Source organism: Lepisosteus platostomus, unplaced genomic scaffold (assembly GCF_059453375.1).
Source record: "Lepisosteus platostomus isolate fLepPlt1 unplaced genomic scaffold, fLepPlt1.hap1 Scaffold_200_H1, whole genome shotgun sequence".
Taxonomy (NCBI): Eukaryota; Metazoa; Chordata; class Actinopteri; order Semionotiformes; family Lepisosteidae; genus Lepisosteus; species Lepisosteus platostomus.
The window spans coordinates 12,501-31,839 of NW_028291581.1; the positions used below are offsets into that span (position 1 = coordinate 12,501).

General features: G+C 41.6%; 5 non-coding genes across 5 annotated transcripts; 4 read left to right on the top strand and 1 right to left on the bottom strand.

The window, feature by feature from the left end:
* Positions 1-22: 22 nt before the first annotated feature.
* trnat-ggu (transfer RNA threonine (anticodon GGU)) lies at positions 23-104 on the bottom strand. The gene has a single exon. It is a non-coding gene; the product is annotated as a tRNA-Thr (tRNA).
* Positions 105-483: 379 nt separating this feature from the next.
* On the top strand, positions 484-557 carry trnat-ggu (transfer RNA threonine (anticodon GGU)). The gene has a single exon. It is a non-coding gene; the product is annotated as a tRNA-Thr (tRNA).
* A 1,163-nt stretch (positions 558-1,720) lies between these two features.
* Positions 1,721-1,793, top strand: trnar-acg (transfer RNA arginine (anticodon ACG)). Its single transcript has one exon. It is a non-coding gene; the product is annotated as a tRNA-Arg (tRNA).
* A 2,452-nt stretch (positions 1,794-4,245) lies between these two features.
* On the top strand, positions 4,246-4,318 carry trnar-ucu (transfer RNA arginine (anticodon UCU)). The gene has a single exon. It is a non-coding gene; the product is annotated as a tRNA-Arg (tRNA).
* Positions 4,319-9,427: 5,109 nt separating this feature from the next.
* On the top strand, positions 9,428-9,500 carry trnar-ucg (transfer RNA arginine (anticodon UCG)). Its single transcript has one exon. It is a non-coding gene; the product is annotated as a tRNA-Arg (tRNA).
* Positions 9,501-19,339: the final 9,839 nt, after the last annotated feature.

Sequence of the window (19,339 nt, forward strand, 5' to 3'; positions counted from 1 at the left end):
CAAACGTGTAAGACATGGAGAGCGATGAGAATGGGATTCGAACCCATGTCTGCAGAGCACAATGGATTACCAGTCCATCGCCTTAACCACTCAGCCACCTTGTCACTGAAACTGGGCTGTCCGGACATGGGTTGGCGCGCTCCAGATGATCTTTTTCTTTTTTTTCCCTCGTACTCGAGGGTCATTTTCCTGTTCCACATGCAATTTCAACATTTTCCTTAGGAGATGTCAAGCCAGCAAGCCACTGCTGTGGTTCAGTGGCCAGTGTGGAGTTCAGTGGCCCTGTTGTACACAGAAAGCAAATTGAGCTCCTTGGACATCAAAAGTTCCAGATAAAAGCCATTTGTCACCCTTTCTCTTGGTGTTGATATTGCTATTGTATGTAAAGGTGGCAACTTGCTCAGCGAGCAGGCGGAGCACACACCGAATGCAGATGTGTCTGAGTGGTGTGTCCAAGTGGCTGCAAAAGGATAATGCTCCTGGGGCGCCGGGGCTTAGTTGGTTAAAGCGCCTGCCTGGTAAATAGGAGATCCTGGGTTCAAATCCCAGCGGTGCCTTCTTTGTTCTGTTTTCTCAAACAGAACTGGTCCTTACAGACAACCGCCTACGGCTAGACTTGCAAGTATTCATTTCCTGTCTTTAACGCGACTTGTTTTTCTTAAAATGGATGCAACTTGCAAAACATGAAATACAAACCTTGCTAATCAGCGCTGGCGGCTGGCAAAAAAAAAAAGAAGTCAGCAATGTTTTTTTTCTTTAACCTTAACCCTGCTAACGGAGACGAGTTAAACAACCGAGTCTATGCAGCTTAAACGGTCCGCATGTCGGGTTCTTAGCTGAAAGGGTGGTAAATCACGCTCACCCCAGTCCTTAATCTTTTAAAGAGGATACAAAATTGAACCTAGTCGCCACATCACATACATCCTGTTCAATGATAAAAAAGTGACATCTATCCTCGATCCAGAGTAAATCCCACGTTGAGGGCATACTTTTTTCCACTTTACCATGAGTCGGGCTCAGCTGCACAGAGGCGAGAGCAGAGCAATGAGGTCACGGGGACAGGGGAGTCACACGCTGGCGGTTTAAACACGCGGAAGAAAACTGAGGGATCCACAGTATGTGGACCCTCCGTGCGCCATCAGTCCGCACTCCGGACTCTGAATCCTGCCATCCAAGTTAAGATCTCGGCGGAACCTGAGGCGCAGTTCCTTCTTAAAACGTAATCTGGTGAGCATTTCTAGAATCGTACTTGTATAGATGCAGCCTTTAATGTGTTGCTAGGTTAAAATTGATGACTTCTTGAACTTCAGTAGGCAACTGCCCTCTTGATTTCGGATTTAATTTCTTTATTACAGGGGCGCTTTTATGAAGACAGAGTCATGTTCAGGTACTTTTCTTGATGGAGGAAGCTCATTTCGGACTCTGTGATCTGCTCACCTGGAAAGGTCTGCTGTACTACTACAAGAGAGAAGTAGAGTCTGGAAGAAGGGACAATTTTATGATGCTTTGGAAGATAATGTTTTTTTTTTCTTTGAAATCGAAATGAATCAGAATATCAGTGCAAAAGACAGACTCTTGGTTTGGTTTGAGATATGGTTTTAAAACAGACAAAATGTAGAAAACAGGTCTTTCTCACTTTTGGTAAAGAATGGACCGGGGGTAATATTTTACTAGTTGCAGTGCTGATCTCACTGGGTTACAGTCCTGCAGTGTCACACCGGGGCCAGTGGCGCAATGGATAACGCGTCTGACTACGGATCAGGAGATTGCAGGTTCGACTCCTGCCTGGCTCGGGTCGTTTTTAAACGCATCTGGCTACTCCCTAAGTAGTCTGTGCTACTTACTGCATTGTAATCGTACCCGGTAAGAGATTTCCTTCATGTAAATGAACTGCACCTGACAGCTTTAGAAAAACACCTGGGCTCAGTACGGTGCTGAGAGCTCAGCGTTGCTGTTCTAATTAGCACGCACTGCATCGGCTATGAGCCCGAACCTTTCAATTATTCCGATCAGTAAGTCAACACGTAGTCCACATGAACGGTAGAAATATTCTCTTGTCTGTCTCTTGTTTGTATAGAACTGAATGTCCCTGACAATGTTCTGTTAGTTTTAATTGAAGAACGGCATTTGTGTTCAAATATACCAGACAAGTTTATGTAACTGCTCATGCGACACTCAGTTGTAATTAGTCAAGAAATAAAGTCGAACAACAGCTGCGGGTTTGATTCTGAACGTATGAGATTGCAGCGCCTTTTACTTCCATTGACAAATGATAGAGATTCGAAGAGAGATCCTTCAGACCAGCAAGCAAACCCACGGCTATTTCGGTTTTCTATCTAGGCAACGTTGGTGTCTGCAATAGCATACATGAAAGCGTGATGCAATTTCTGTGGCTACATTTGTTGCACGTCATGCACAGTAAGAGTGTTTCTAACACCAAATAAAAAGTCAACAATTAGCGATCACGCCTTCTCCTCAGTTAACCCACTGAAACCCTTGCTGTTAACAGTTCTTTACTGCGTGCTTTACCAGCACCTACATATCGTGTCGGTTCTTTCAGCTTTATTCATTAGGTTTTCAAAGGTATAAGTAGAGCACCAGAGGTGCGAACGCAAAATGTGTGGTTATCTGAAGAATTGATTTCAATGGCAGCGGGTCCAAGCGATTTCGCGTTGTTATAGTACCAGGAAAGGAGAAGCGGCACTTCGCCTCTGCCGTGCAGGCACAAGGCGACGTGCGGCAGACGCCGGAGTCGGCAGGTTTCGAACCTGCGCGGGGAAGCCCCAACGCATTTCGAGCCCATCGCCTTAACCACTCGAGCACGACAAATGCGAACTCGCCGCCGCCGTATTCCTCCTATAATCAAACACGGACTGCGAGGTGGCTGCGGAAACCTTTTTAAAGTTGCTCTCCGTTAAAAAAAAATACCTTTCACAAGATTCGTGCCGGCAGACAGACACGCCTCAGAGGGTTTAAGGCTGGCTTCACGTTCAAATGATAAAGTCCCCCAGTCCGGATGTCAAAACGCAACTTTGGCAGACAGAAAAAAACATCAACAAACCAAAAATGTGGACAAGGATTTTACAAGCTGCACCACACTGCACTTTCAAAAGCATTTACATTCGTGTTAGACGCAGGAATTGCCTTTGATTTGCGCGCTTACGAACGCCATGGAAAACGAAACAAAACTAAAGCCCTCAGCTCCTGCACTTGATTATAGTCCCGTTACGTGTCGAAGCAGGAATTTACGTCATCCTACCACTGTAACACGGGGAATAGAGGGAAATGAGCACAAGCTACGAATTGTCTCAATCACTCCCTATAGTAGTAAGACGCCTGGAAGCGTGCACCCCCATCATTAATCTTTGCGCATCTGTGCAAGGTAAACTCTGGAGCAGTCTCTGAAACGGCTCAAAGGAAACACGTGATTGATTCCATGTGCATCTGGGGTTCATTTCTTATTTACATTTAATTCAAGGGAAAGGCTTGGGTCAGTTTCAGACGGCCTCCAACAGCGAGATTCAAGCGCCCCACCTTCAGCCCAATCTGCGCCGCCAGAACGCCAACGGCTCCTCTGGTCTCCGGGGTGCGGTTGTGACCCCGTAACCTAAAGTGTTGGTGGCAGACAAATGGAGACTAACAGGTGATGTCCTAGGACATGACTACATTGTGACACTCGGTGGGGATGGTGACCATTGCTTGGAAAAGAGTGCGAGGCCCCTTTAGAAAAACATTTTGTTAACAGGCATTCTGCCTTAGTCCAAACACCTATAGCTTGCAAAGCGCATGCTATTAGACAGGCACCTCTGCAAGACCTTAAGAGTCTCTTAAACTAGTGATAGTAAGGTGTTCCCAATGGGCGATGTTTGGCTTTCAAATCATCTCTCTGTGGAAGCGCCGAGATGCAGCTGTTTAAGGCTTAGAAGCAGCTGACTGTTTCACTACCTAGCGGATTACTGTCAGTCAGGGAGCTCAGAGGTGAAAAGCCTGTCTGAGAGACAATTCGCCGTCGATCAGTTCAATATGTTCCGTACCAGCTCGGCGCACCTGAGATCATCTTGGTAGCCGTGTAGCTCAGATGAGTGAGAGCGTGTGTGTGTGCACCACCGTGATTGGATGCCGGTCCTTCTCAGGTCACAGTAAACCTTCTGCTGCCTAACTTTCCTAATTTTGGGGATCCCTTTGAAAAAGCAAAGGAAAAAAAAAAACTGGCTCTTCATCAGCGTGATCGACCCAACCCAGTGTGTCCCAGTGGCCTAATGGATAAGGCACTGGCCTTCTAAGCCAGGGATTGTGGGTTCGAGTCCCATCTGGGGTGCTCCTGTCCCATTTTGAGCGTACAAATGTCCTTGTGATTTGCAAAGCTGCAACCCCACCTTACTCAGTGAGCGTCTCTGCTTTTCTCTCACATACAGTTGGGAGAAAAACTTTTGTAAACAGCCCTTCGGAATGATGTGGATTTCTGCATGAATGGCTCCTAACATGTGATCTTATCTTTATCTAAGTCATAATAATTAATAAAGAGAGTCTGATTTCACAAACAACACACGCCCAACATTTGACATTGCTGTTTCTTTATTGACCAAATGGTTTAAACAATCAAGGTCATTGATGGAAAAAGTACGTGAACCCTTATATTAAGGAGCTAGTGGAACCTCCTTTATGACAAAAACCTCAACCCCCACTTTCTGTAGCGGCTGGTCAGACCTGAGCAGCGGTTACGAGGTATTTTGGCCTATTCCTCTATGCAAAACTGTTTCAGTTCATGTATATTTTTGGGATGTCTTGCGCTGAACGACCTGCTTCAGATCACGCCACAGCACTTCAATGGGATTGGGGTCAGGACTCTTACTTGGCCATCCCAAAATACGGAATTTCTTCTGTTTCAGCCACTCTGTTGTTGATGTAATCCTTTGTTTTTGTAATGCTGCATGACCCAGCGTCTTTCAAGTTTTAGATCACAGGCAGACACCCTGACATTCTGCTGTAGAATTTCCTGATACATCTTGGAATTCATCGGTCCCTCGATGATTGCAAGCCGTACAGCCTCCGCCATGCTTCCCAGGTGGGATGAGGTTTTGGAGTTGGTATGCAGTGTTTTGTTATCTCAAAACATAACGCTGTGCACATTTACCAACAAGTTCAACTTTTGTCACGTCTGTCCACAGAACATTGTTCCAGGAGTTGCTGTGGAACATCCATGTGGTCTTTAACAAACTTGAGAGGGGCAGTGGTGGTTTTTTTTGGGGGGAGAGCAGTGGTTTCCTCCATGGTGACCTCGCATGATCACCACTCCTGTTCAGATTTCTTCTTATGGTGGACTCATGGACACAGACGTAAGACAAAGTCAACCACCTGTTCGCTAGATCCCATCCCCACTCAGCTAGTCAAAGATTCCCTCGAAGGACTGGCAGGACCTATAATTAGTATGATGAATGCATCGCTTGCGTCAGGCGTTGTACCTGATCAATTTAAGGTAGCGGTTGTTAGACCGCTCCTTAAGAAGTCAAATTTGGATCCACAAGTTCTTAACAACTACAGGCCTGTCTCAAAGGTCCCATTTCAATCTAAAAGTCTTGGGAGAATAGTTGTTGCCCAACGTCAATCGTATCTGGATTCAAATAATATACTTGAGAAATTTCAGTCTGGTTTCTGAAACTGCATTAACAAGAGTCGTAAATGATATTCTCTTAGCTACTGATGCGGGGAATGCAACAGTGCTTGTGCTTTTAGATCTTAGAGCTGCCTTTGACACGGTTGACCTCTCTGTTTTGTTACACAGGCTTGAGTTTGAGGTTGGCTTATCTGGAACCGTCCTTCAGTGGTTTACTTCACATTTTACTCATCGTTTTCATTATGTTCAAATATCTAATAATTGTACTGCTTCATCAATGTCACCAGTTCAATTTGGGGTACCAGAAGATCAGTGCTGGGACCAATATTGTTCTCTCTCTCTACATGCTGCTGATAGGTAGGATAATATGAAAAAATAATATGAACTTTCATTCATATGCTGATGACACTCAAATAAACATTTTGTTTACACCAAACGACAACTCTTCTATTATCAGTTTAGTTAAATGCATTAAGGAAGGAAATACTTGGATGTGTGAAAACTTTTTGTTACTCAACTCTGAGAAAACTGAGGATCTGTTGATCGGAGGCAACAATACTGATAGGACTACTATAACTTCAGCACTTAACTCAGAGGATTTAAACATTTGCCTCAAAGAGACAGCACGTTACCTAGGCGGCATATTAGACACAAGGCTCTTAACAACTTGCATTGTTAAGTGCCTTGGGACAACCTTGTTGTGAAAGGCGCTATATAGAAATACATTGATTTGAATTGAATTGACAATGTAAAATGTTGTGTGTGTTGTTTGTTAAACAAGACTGTCTTTATTTATCAAAAAATAAAAGGAATTTGCTAGGAATGCAAACGTTAGGTTGCGCTTCTTCATGCTGCATCGTCGGCATGAGTGGAGCTTTTTAAACGTCTGTACTTACTGTGCCCCATAAGAAATCGTTTGTCCCCGTTCAAAAGAGATTGTGCGATGTCCTGCAGTGTTCGCAAAGCAAACCTTTGACAGTTTGAAAAGAGGAATTTATTCTGCTTCCTGTGCGTGCAGTAGTTACAAAGTTGAACGTCTTTACACGATCTGCTGCAGTTTTCAGTGGGCGGGCTTTGTCAGATGGCTTGGAAAAACGCACTGTGTTTCGGCTCGGGAAACATCATGAGAAGTGTCCTGCATGTTTTCTGTGTATAGCTGTCTTTTAACGCATACAGAATTCATTCGAAATCATTGATTTCTCCAATTAACAAGGGTCCCTTAAAAGATGAGTCAAAGTAATGTCTAATCGGATTAGTTTCCTTAGAGCTGGTTCAGAGTTTGCTCAAGAGTTTACCTTTCACAGATGCGCAAAGAAGAATGTTGGGGGTGCATGCTTCAAGGTGCCTTACAGCTGTAGGGAGTGATTCGAAACGATTCGTGCCGTGTGCTCGTTCCCATATACCGTACGCCCCGGGGTGCAGTGCTAGGATGACGTAAAATACCGCTTGGGCACGTAATGGCGTTATATGCAAGTGCGGGACGTGAGGGTTTTCGTTTGTTCATTTTGTTTTGCTCTGCTTTGCTTTGTTTCTTGGTCAAGAGGCGTAAGGTAAGTCGTAATCCAGGGAGAACACTGGTGGCAAACAGTCCGAGGTGAGAGGCGAGGTCCAAAGTCGAAAAGGCAGAAGGGGAGTCCAATATCCAGAATAAACGAGGTAATGGAAAAAACGCCAGGTAGAGCTCTCAAGGAGTAGACTCAATACCAGCGGGAAGCAGGTAAAGATGGTAAAAATAGCACTGCGTACCGCACGGTGGAGTGTGTGCAGGTGGGTTAACTCGTGCGGCGGCGTTTGTTAATAATCACCCGCTGCTGGTGCTGTTTAGATTGCTTAAGAGTTGGTCTTAACTGCCTGGCGGTCATGACAAGCTCCTCTTTAAGCTGTGGTTTAGTTTTGCATTCATGTGTTTCTAGAGCAGTTATTTATGGGGGTGGGTGGGTCTTTCACAGAGGCTCAGGACAAATCCCCTGCATGAAAGTCTACTGTGTGCGTTCAAACAGTCACAGGTTAAGAGCCAGGCAGGAGGACAATGGACAGAAGAAGCAACGAACTAAAAATAAAAGAACGAATATGAAAAAGCCACCATCTTTTTCTTTTTGACATTTTCCGACTTTCATGCAAGCCAGGACAAAGTTGCTCGTAGCTACTTGTGGATTCAAATACTCTATCGAGTGCTTTGATGAGTTTTTGCAATTTGATTGTCGTCCTGTCAGCCTGTTTCTGTTTTTTTTTTCAATCTAGTGATGGAAAGTAAGAGGGAAATGATGGAGCAATCAATAACCGCTCCGGAAAAATGGCAGAAAGAAATGGCCCGTCACTAAGGACATTTGTGAAGCAGAGGAGTGACATCACCACAAAGGCGACTTATTCTGCTGATCGTTTTGGTGAATAATGATTGAGGCGTGTTAAGAGAAAGGTAGCTGCGTCAGCATGCTTAGGCTGCAAAGGATAAAGCAAAGGTTTACTCCATGCTGAAAAGAGAAGAAAAGAAGCACAACGTTTCGGCTGTGGAGCCTTCTGCGCCATCTTCTTTAGCAATGGTGATGATGTTTACATTGGAAAAACTGAGACACGCATACTGGAGGGGCTTGAACCACCAACTTTTCAGCACCACAGAGTCTGACAGTCTTTTGTGCGCCCTACATTTGCAGGTTTATGGTCAAAGAAAACAATCACTTGCACTTCTTGCAGCCGGCAATCTTTTTCCACTGACAACCAAGAAATGGATTTCATCTTTCACAAGCTGTATGGATTTCTTCAAAAACAAGTTATTCCAGAAAGGAAATGAATTCTTGCATTAAACTGAACCAAGCTGTACATGTTTGTCTGAAATGAGATATGCGGCACAACAAGACACGGAGAGAGGCACCGCTGGTATTCAGACCAAGGATCGCCTGCTTACTAGGCAGGCACTTTAAGCCACTAGGGAACAGCGCCAGCAGAGCACCGTGCTTTTACAGACACTTGGACACATCTGCGTTCGGTGTGCACTTAATCTGCTCTCTGAGCCCGTTGCCTCCGTCCCATTTAATAGCAGAACTGACGCCAAGAGAAATGATGAGAAATGGCATTTATCGGGCACTTCTCATGTCCAAGGAGCTCAATGCCCTTGACACCTCCCCAAGGCGACAGAGCTGTGCATTCTTTGGCGACAACATTTTTTCTTTTGTTTTATTTCTATACTTATTGATAGAATAAAAACGATATGTCATGTACTGTAAGGGAAATGTCTCTTTTCATGGGGAAAGCTAGCACCAGCAAATGTTGTGTTTAGAAGAAGTGATTTAACATGACACGTGACCTAATTTACCGGAGCAAAAGCTCACCCAGCAAGCCCTGCTTTACTTCTACAGGAGAGAAGTACTGTAGAGTCTGCAAGATGTTCAGCTGGGTAGCTACGTCAGCATGCCTCGGCTGCAAAGGAACAAGTAATAGGTTTATTGCATGCTGAAAAGAGAAGAACGGAAACACAGCGTTTCGGCCGTGAGGTCTTCTCACACCCGAAGAAGCCTCACACCTGTAAAAGGCTCCATGGTTTTCTTTCTTCTCTTTTCAACATGGAATACACCTATTGTCTGCAAGATGTGACAATTTCACGGTGTTTTGGAAGAAAACCTTTTTTCTTTGAATTCAAAATCAATCAGAATTTCAGCGCGACACACCAACACTTTTTCTGTTTTAAGGAGATGATATTTTAAACCTGATAAAAATAGTAGGAAACACAAGTTTCTTGCTGTGAAAATTTAGATGGGGAAGTGTACTACTGGTAGCAGTGTAGAGCTCTCTGTGGTGGAATGCAAACACATGTTTTATGGGCCAGTGGCGTAATGGATTACGCGTCTGACTTCGGATCAGAAGATTGTAGGTTCGAGTCCTGCCTGGTTCGTGAGGCTTTTAAACCTCTCAGGTTCCTCGGTAACAGGTTGCCGTCATGTATATGAACTATAGAAAAGCATCTGCCACAACCCGTAAATTAGCACGCAAGTGCGGGCTAGTTAACACAGAACTGTATGGAGATCATCTCCAGTTCCGAGCTCAATTGCAATGAAAAAACATGCAGAACAGAACTGGAGAGCAGCTGAATTTGTGCTCAGTAGGGTGGGGAGGACTCAGCATTGCTATTGTTCTAATTGGCATGAACTGCAGGGGATCTGAATCAGAACACGTCACTTAGTTCGATCATTGCGTCAATATGTAGGCCACGTTAATATAGAATTATTACTTTGTCTGTCTCGTCTTTGTATATAGGTGAATGTCCCTGACAATGTCATGTTAGTTTTTAAGAACGACATTGGTGCTAATATATACATATATAGCATATAAGGAACACGTAAAAGTTTAGTCCATGTTGAAAAGATAAGAAAACCGCCACAACGTTTCATCTCGGAATAAATCTTTACTTGTTGTTTTGCAGCCTACCCATTCTGACCTAACTCCTCCCTTGAAATTCCCTAACAGATAAGGGTACGTAACGGCTCATGCGATGCTCAGTTGCAATTTGTCCCAAAACAAACAAGAACAGCAGCTGAGGGTTTGAGTTTGAACATGCACTGTATTAAAGCAGCTTTTATTTCCATTGATAAATGCTAGATATTCCTACAGAGATTCTCCAGGTAGTAAGCGATTCCTGTTTCTGTTTCTATTTCTGTTTCATATATATATACAGTATATATACAGTATTGTACTATTATTATATAATTGTTACACTGTGGCTGTGTTGTGTGTGTTAAGCTGCTGTTGCACTGCAATTTCCCTCACGGGATCAATAAAGTATCTATCTATAAGAAGACATTACCAACAACGACCACAAGATGGAGATATTGTCCAAAGAGGCAAGAAGGGCAAAGCCGCGATAAGGTAAAATCATTTTTTGTAAGAGATTGCTGTCAGAATGCACATCCGTATCCCAAACAGAATCTCTAGTAAAATATGATCATTTGTGAAACAGGCAATTGAGTGTCTGCTACAATATGATTGCTACAGATGCAGCCATTCAAAATGCGCGGGCGTACGCTGTACGCAGTCTACCACAAGTTACCGGTAAATACCGCGAGTTACCGGTAAATACCGCTAGCAAAATAATAGTATCCGGAATTTCCGCAAGGTGGAGCTAATAAAGCTCAACTTCTCATGTTTGAGCTGTAGCCATCAAAGTCTTTAATGAAGATATTACTAATAGTATTAATAATAAATGAACTTGGACAAGCTGTAAACTCAAAGTATTGCCCTGGTCCACATTATTTTTTTCATTGCCCGTCTTTGTAAAAGTAACACCACAGCATTTCGCAATCACGCATTTTTTTCCAATCATGCAAAGTACAGTAATTTTTGAGAATCGATTCACCATGCCTTTCACATGCTCATAAAAGAGGTTGATTTAGGAACATAAACATATTACCGTATGCAAACTGTACTGTATACAGTTTGTATATGTATATGTATATGTATATTTAATGTCTTAACTGTGCCCGTTTAAGTATTGAATATTTATATGGAATTTTACCACTGAAGGGAAATCTTAGTGCCTGAGCATAAAAAGAATAGGAGCATACTGGAACACGTGTGAAGGCCATAAACGATATTAATTTTGGAACATAAACATACAGTATATGGCTGGTCTCGGTACTTTAAAGAAAACATACACGAAACATGGTTTCATTATGACCAGAATCGGTCTTGAGATATTTTTAACTTGATTTACAGTATTTGAGAGGTATGTCTTGACACCGATACTACGTAAATACTCCTCACGTATATGTTTCTAGGTTTATATTATGCATTTCATACGGTCAAATTGCTTTTGAGCAACTGATAAGAAGCGCGAAACGGTATGCCCAGGGCGTTTTAGTTTTCGTTTTGTTTTAATGCAGTGCAGTGGATTGATTAGAGATATCAAGTACATACAAGTCATTTTTTAAATGTTGTAGTTCGTCTTGTAAAAATGTTACGAGTACATCATCTGTCAACAATTACACAGGTTCTGTTTCCATATTGCGGTTTTTGGTTACGTAATATTATTTTCTAATTTCACGTTGTGAATATATGATTTGGGCAAACAGAGCCGCAAAGAAGTACATTATGGGTTGTTGTTGTTTTTTTGCAGTTTTATCTAAAATAAGCGATGCTTAAACCTTTGTCTGATTCTTGTGAAACTATCCACACGACAGTTACCTAGGAGTTGACTTCAGTGATGTCACTGATGGGATGTTTCTAAAAATCCATCCTCTGTAAAACATCTTCTCTAGTTGTTCTGCATATGTATTCGCTAATGAAGCTGTGTTTTTCTGAGCCTGGTTCTCTACATTTCTGTATGAACCAGCTTAGAGGGCTAAAGACAGCTTGTGTTTAAATTGAGTGTAAGGTAATTTATGCTTCTAAAGTCATGGTCAGCATTTATTATTGTACTGTGCTGTAAACTTATTCTGTGCCTAATTACATTATTTTATAGTCGATAATGTTTCTGTAGTGCTTTTTCAGCCCTCAGCATGTGTCTGCGCTGGTGGTGCTGTGGGTTAGGTTCCTGACTCCTATGTCACATGGTCTGTGGTTGAATCTCATGGAACTATGACTTTAATTTTTAACAAACATTTCTTTGAAAAAATGAAACATTTCCCTTGGTCAGAGATTAAATAAAACCTCACTCGCATCAAAACAAATTTATATTTCTAAATATCACAACATGATCGAATTTACGTCTTTTTAATAACAATGAATAGTCACCTATGCGTTACAAAATAAACATTTATATTGATTTGAATTGCGTTTTGATTTAAATCGTAAACGCGTGTTTAAATATATGTGTTTAAAGGCGATATACTGTATAAAAGCGCTGATTCTTATGGAATGTGTTCGGCCGGGGATTCAAAAAAAATATTTTTTTTAATCGCGTATCTAAGGAAAATTGCAGTATAACTTTGTTCATGCACAAACAGTGGCATGTTACATTATAATTTGGGTGTCTCCTCTTGCCAGAAAGCTCTAAATTGCATTTTGAGTGCGGTTTTTGACTTTTTCTAAATTGCAACCCATAAATAAAGCTGATACAGTTTAGACTTACTGTATTCTAAACTGTATTACAACATCACATTGGACAATGCAACGTAAATTGCAAAAATGCACTTGGAATCTATCCTAGCCCTACTATGAAAATTATTTAAACTGCGACACTTATCATTCATCTTTAAATAAACTTTATTTTATATAGCGTTTTAAGCGAATAGGTAATTAGATTGCTCATAAACCTAATCGCTTTTTCTACATAAACACAGCGTGATTGCTCTCTGAAAATGTTTTTTTCTTTATATTTAGGCTCAGATTTCAACTATAGATCGTATTATTATGAACTTTCTTGGAAAAATGTCTTTTATGTAAACCATGTTTGCTATTAATTCATTTAGGGCTAAAATACGTTCATTGTCTTCCAATCGAGTCGAGTTGACATTGGAAGCTTGCCACGCCCGGACTGTTACACCAACGCATTAGCATGTTGAAGCGATTTCATTGAGGAGGCCATCTACTAGTTAACACTGTACTTCCTACTTTGAAAATACCTGTGAAATTGGTTTAATTCGTCACAGCCAGCACTCCGGCAGAGAGGGGGGTTGTACTCGTTAATGTCTGATGACATACAAGTGGAAAGATTACAGATTTTAATCGTCTTTTTTCTGAACCAGGGAAAATCTGATCATGTTTCTCTATAACAATAATAAAAAACTTTATTTTCAATTATTTTACATATCCCGCTTGCACATCGCATGACTTTAATAAATCTATTCTTTATTAATACTAAATAAATAATACTAAAAATACTTCAGCAAATAGGTCACTTGATTTTTGGAATAATTCCAAATAGCACAATGATCCACTGGCATCCCTGAAGTCTGTTTAGTGCATAATCTTCCAAATACAATCACTAAGCAATTATAAGAATTATACCATCCTACTTCTTTGTGATATCCTGTAAAAACTAAACCTATTTTTATAAGGCTTTTACTCAAAAGATTTCCAAACACACAAAGCATTTGTGAAGTACTATAGTATTTCTAAAGGTTACTGGTACAACATCAATCATTAAAGCTTAACAATAAAGTTTAGATTGCTGACTATGGACTAACTACATTAACTAACTGCAATGCAACACTATACATTTTACAAGAATATCTGGTTGAATTCTTGCATTTGTAGCCAATTTAATGCGAGAGAAATAAGCCAATTTAATTATTTCACAAAAAATAATGTGATATAAAATGGATGTTTTTAACTTTATTGTAGTGTTTTAGAAACTAATATGTCTTCAAAAATGGTTGTTTTTCACTCCTAGGAATGAAAGCTGTTGTTATATAATGTTTATTTTCAAATTTTGAAAAATCAAAGGATTCTAGCTTTCTCCCCTTTCAGGCATCGGACACAGAGAACCTCATGGTTTTCCTAAAAATCATTTTTTATGTTCCCTGGTGTTCCAAACTTAGTTTTAATCAATTTTAATTTGTTATTATGTTAAAAACAGGGTAATAAATTTCTAATTGGACTATAAATAATGTCATATTGTCTGCTATAAAACTGATGTTTTCAACTCTATTGTAGAGATTCTAGAATCAACTAATAGAGAATTGAAATAAAAAAGGGCATAAGAAAACATTACCAACAACGACCACAAGATGGAGATATTGTCTAGACATTACCAACAACGACCACAAGATGGAGATATTGTCCAAAGAGGCAAGAAGGGCAAAGCTGCGATAAGGTAAAATCATTTTTTGAAAGAGATTGCTGTCAGAATGCACAACTGAATCCCAAACAGAATCTCTAGTCAAATATGATCATTTGTGAAACAGGCAAATGAGTTTCTCAGGTGCCCATTGCTCATTTTCAGACACATTTATGCAATACTTTCACCATGCGTTGAGCAATAGGGATTAAAGATACCAGAGGTAAGGTTTAAAAGTGATTCTGAGGTGCAACACATCAGCGATACAGCTAGGCATCTGAAATGCGGGGTTTGAGAGCCCTTCAGGGAACACCGTACCCTAAAGGTACCTGAAGTCCACTAGTATAAGCATTAAGTCACTGTCACCCCTGTTACAATGTGATTGCTACATATCTTCATTTCTTTGGTTTTTAAGGAGTAAGAGTGCAGGGGGTCTAAATCTGCGATCCAGTGTGTTGAAGTATTTCACAACACTACCTGTAGCCCGTATGGAAATAAATACTAATTCTGATTATTGCCCTGGGCATGTACCAATAAATCACTGAGCATATATCACTGTGTTGAAGCTAGAGACCTGTATGTAATATTATGGTGCTAAAATGTCATTTTCACATATATTAATGTAATAAATGATTGCTTATGCTTAATAAACAAATCTAATTAAAATAAAAACTTAAGTTTTGTATTTGTCTTGTACCATAGAACATGATTTTCTTTGTATTTCAAGCCCACAAAGTGTCCAAATGATGCACGACATGATATAAGGAAGATTATCACATGAAAAATCGGTATTATCTTTCTCATGAAAATGCATTCCTTTCATTACTTTTTAATTTTTAAAATGAACTCAAGTTGTGTATAATGTAATAATTTAAGTAGAATAGATTCTAATAATATAATGATCCAGTGTGTTGCACTACTTCACTGCTTCACTGTTCTATGCCGTCTGGAAATAAATCCTCAGACTGCTTACTGCCCTGGGCTTGTACCAATAAATTACAGGAGCACATCTATATATCACTGCGTTGAAGCAGGAGACACACAATCACTGCAAACACATCCTAAATACAGTGTTCCAGCACCTTTGACCTCATCCAGAACGTATCATTTCTTGAAAGGGATTGCTGTCTGAATGCACATCTGAATCCCAAACAGAATCTCTAGTAATATACGATCATTTGTGAAACAGGCAAATGACTGTCTCAGGGGCCCATTCCTCATTCTCAAGACACATGTATGCAGTACGTACACCATGCATTGAGCAAAAGGGATCAAAGACACCACAGGTAAGGTTAGAATTCATTCTGACTATATTCTAAAATATTGGACTCATATTCTTATGATGGCAGACATGATGCTGCGTTTAAAACCGGGGTTAATGGACATTATATGACTGTCAATTCTGTTTTGTTTTGGAGACACTTGGCTGCCTATATGGTACAGTGCAGCGTGAAGGAAACATTTTCCAAAACTGTGTCAGCTCAAAAGTTGTAAGAGAACCTCTCCAGCTGCTTTAACTCTCTTCATTTTTGTCATTTAATTGTCTGTCGGCACTATGTGGCAGCGTTGCATGACAACCCATCTCACCACGGAAAGGAACCTAACAGCTTTGGTAAGAGAGGAGAAAAGGACCTGGCCAGTAAGGGGCTCGAACCCACGACTTTGACGTTATTAGCACCATGCTCTAACCAACTGAGCTAACCGGCCTCACGACAGTGGTCCTCTCTGTGCAGCGCCTTTTACTTCCATTGACAAATGATAGCAATTCGAAGAGAGATCCTTCAGACCAGCAAGCAAACCCACGGCTATTTCGGTTTTCTATCTAGGCAACGTTGGTGTCTGCAATAGCATACATGAAAGCGTGATGCAATTTCTGTGGCTACATTTGTTGCACGTCATGCACAGTAAGAGTGTTTCTAACACCAAATAAAAAGTCAACAATTAGCGATCACGCCTTCTCCTCAGTTAACCCACTGAAACCCTTGCTGTTAACAGTTCTTTACTGCGTGCTTTAAGAACACCTACATAATGTGTCAGTTCTTTCAGCTTTATTCATTAGGTTTTCAAAGGCATAAGTAGAGCACCAGAGGCGCGAACGTAAGATGTGTGGTTATCTGAAGAACTCATTTCCATGGCAGCAGGGCCAAGTGATTCAGCGTATTTATAGTACCAGGAATGGAGAAGCGGCACTTCGCCTTTGCCGGGGAGGCACAAGGATACGTGTGGCAGACGCCATAGTCGGCAGGATTCAAACCTGTGCAGGGAGTTCGCAACGGATTTCAAGTCCATCGCCTTAAACACACGGCCACGACTACAGCAAGCTCACCCCCGCCGCATTCCTCCTATAATCTAACACAGAGTGCGAGGTGGCTGCGGAAACTTTTTCAAAGTCGCTCTCCGTTAAAAAAAAAAAAATACCTTTGACAAAATACGTGCCGGCAGACAGACATGCCTCAGAGGGTTTAAGGCTGGCTTCACGTTCAAATGATAAAGTCTCCCCGTCCGGATGTCAAAATGGAACTTTGGCAGACAGAAAAAACATCAACAAACCACAAATGTGGACAAGGATTTTACAAGCTGCACCACACTGCACTTTCCAAAGCATTTACATTCCTGTTAGACGCAGGAATTGCCTTTGATTTGCGCGCTTACGAACGCCATGGAAAACGAAACAAAACTAAAGCCCTCAGCTCCTGCACTTGATTATAATGCCGTTACGTGTCGAAGCAGGAATTTATGTCATCCTACCACTGCAATACGGGGAATAGAGGGAAATGAGCACACGCTACGTATGTCTCAATCACTCCCTAGAGTCGTAAGGCGCATTGAAGGGTGCACACCCATCATTAATCGTTGCGCCTCTGTGAAAGGAAAGCTCTTGAGCAGTCTTTGAAACAGCTCGGATGAAACACTTGATTGCTTCCATGTGCATCTGGAGCCCATTTCTTATTTTCACTTCACGCCGCCCAAAGCATTTCTAAAACAGGAGATTCGTGTTTGGGAATGCGCCCTGCCCTACGAATAAAACAGGTCTACGGGTCTGAAACCTGCTCCACGGAAAACAGTTCTGTTGCGCTTTTGATCAAAGGGAGATTCGCTGTTCTTACTTTTTGATGACATAACACCCAAAGGGGCTTCTTTGGAGCTGGATTCCAACCAGCATCCTAAAGTTTCTTGGCGGTATCCTTTACAGTCCTCTGTTTGGTCGACAAGGGACAGAAGGGGGCAGCTTTCCTCACACACACAGTGCAATGTACTGTAGTGTTCCCGTTCATTGAATTCGCAGTTCTGCATCAGACCTCTAACTCGTTTCCTTAGCTTGGATTTAAGCCATGAAGCAGGCTTCTAGTCTATAACACAGTATATAGTCCACAGTCCACAGTATATGGACCCTCCGTGCGCCATCAGTCCGCACTCCGGACTCTGAATCCTGCCATCCGAGTTAAGATCTCGGCGGAACCTGAGGCGCAGTTCCTTCTTAAAACGTAATCTGGTGAGCATTTCTAGAATCGTACTTGTATAGATGCAGCCTTTAATGTGTTGCTAGGTTAAAATTGATGACTTCTTGTATTTCAGTAGGTAACTGCCCTCTTGATTTCAGATTCAATTTCTTTATTACAGGGGCGCTTTTATGAAGACAGAGTCATGTTCAGGTACTTTGCTTGATGGAGGAAGCTCATTTCGGACTCTGTGATCTGCTCACCTGGAAAGGTCTGCTGTACTACTAAAAGAGAGAAGTAGAGTCTGGAAGAAGGGAGAATTTTATGATGCTTTGGAAGGTAGGTTTTTTTTTCTTTGAAATCGAAATGAATCAGAATATCAGTGCAAAAGACAAACTCTTGGTTTGGTTTAAAGAAATATGGTTTTAAAACAGACAAAATGTAGAAAACAGGTGTTTCTCACTTTTGGAAAAGAATGGACCGGGGGTAATAGTTTACTAGTTGCAGTGCTGAGCTCACCGGGTTGCAGTCCTGCAATGTCACACGACGGCCAGTGGCGCAATAGATAACGCGTTTGACTACGAATCAGGAGATTGTAAGTTTGACTCCTGCCTGGCTCGGGTCGTTTTTAAACGCATCGGGCTACTCCCCTAAGTAGTCTGTGCTACTTACTGCATTGTAATCGTACTCAGTAAGAGATTTCCTTCATGTAAATGAACTGCACCTGACAGCTTTAGGAAATCACCTGGGCTCAGTACGGTGCTAAGAGCTCAGCGTTGCTTTTGTTCTAATTAGCACGCACTGCATCGGCTATGAACCCGAACTTTTCAATTATTCCGATCAGTAAGTCAACACGTAGTCCACATGAAAGGTAGAAATATTCTCTTGTCTGTCTCTTGTTTGTATAGAACTGAATGTCCCTGACAATGTACTGTTAGTTTTAATTGAAGAACGGCATTTGTGTTCAAATATACCAGACAAGTTTATGTAACTGCTCTTGCGACACTAAGTTGTAATTAGTCAAGAAATAAAGTCGAACAACAGCTGCGAGTTTGATTCTGAACGTATGAGATTGCAGCGCCTTTTACTTCCATTGACAAATGATAGAGATTCGAAGAGAGATCCTTCAGACCAGCAAGCAAACCCACGGCTATTTCGGTTTTCTATCTAGGCAACGTTGGTGTCTGCGATAGCATACATGAAAGCGTGATGCAATTTCTGTGGCTACATTTGTTGCACGTCATGCACAGTAAGAGTGTTTCTAACACCAAATAAAAAGTCAACAATTAGCGATCACGCCTTCTCCTCAGTTAACCCACTGAAACCCTTGCTGTTAACAGTTCTTTAATGCGTGCTTTACGAGCACCTATATATTGTGTCGGTTCTTTCAGTTTTATTCATTAGGTTTTCAAAGGCATAAGTACAACACCAGAGGTGCGAACGCAAGATGTGTGGTTATCTGAAGAACTCATTTCCATGGCAGCGGGGCCAAGCGATTTAGCGTTTTTATAGTACCAGGAAAGGAGAAGCGGCACTTCGCCTTTGCCGCGCAGGCATAAGGAGACGTGCGGCAGACGC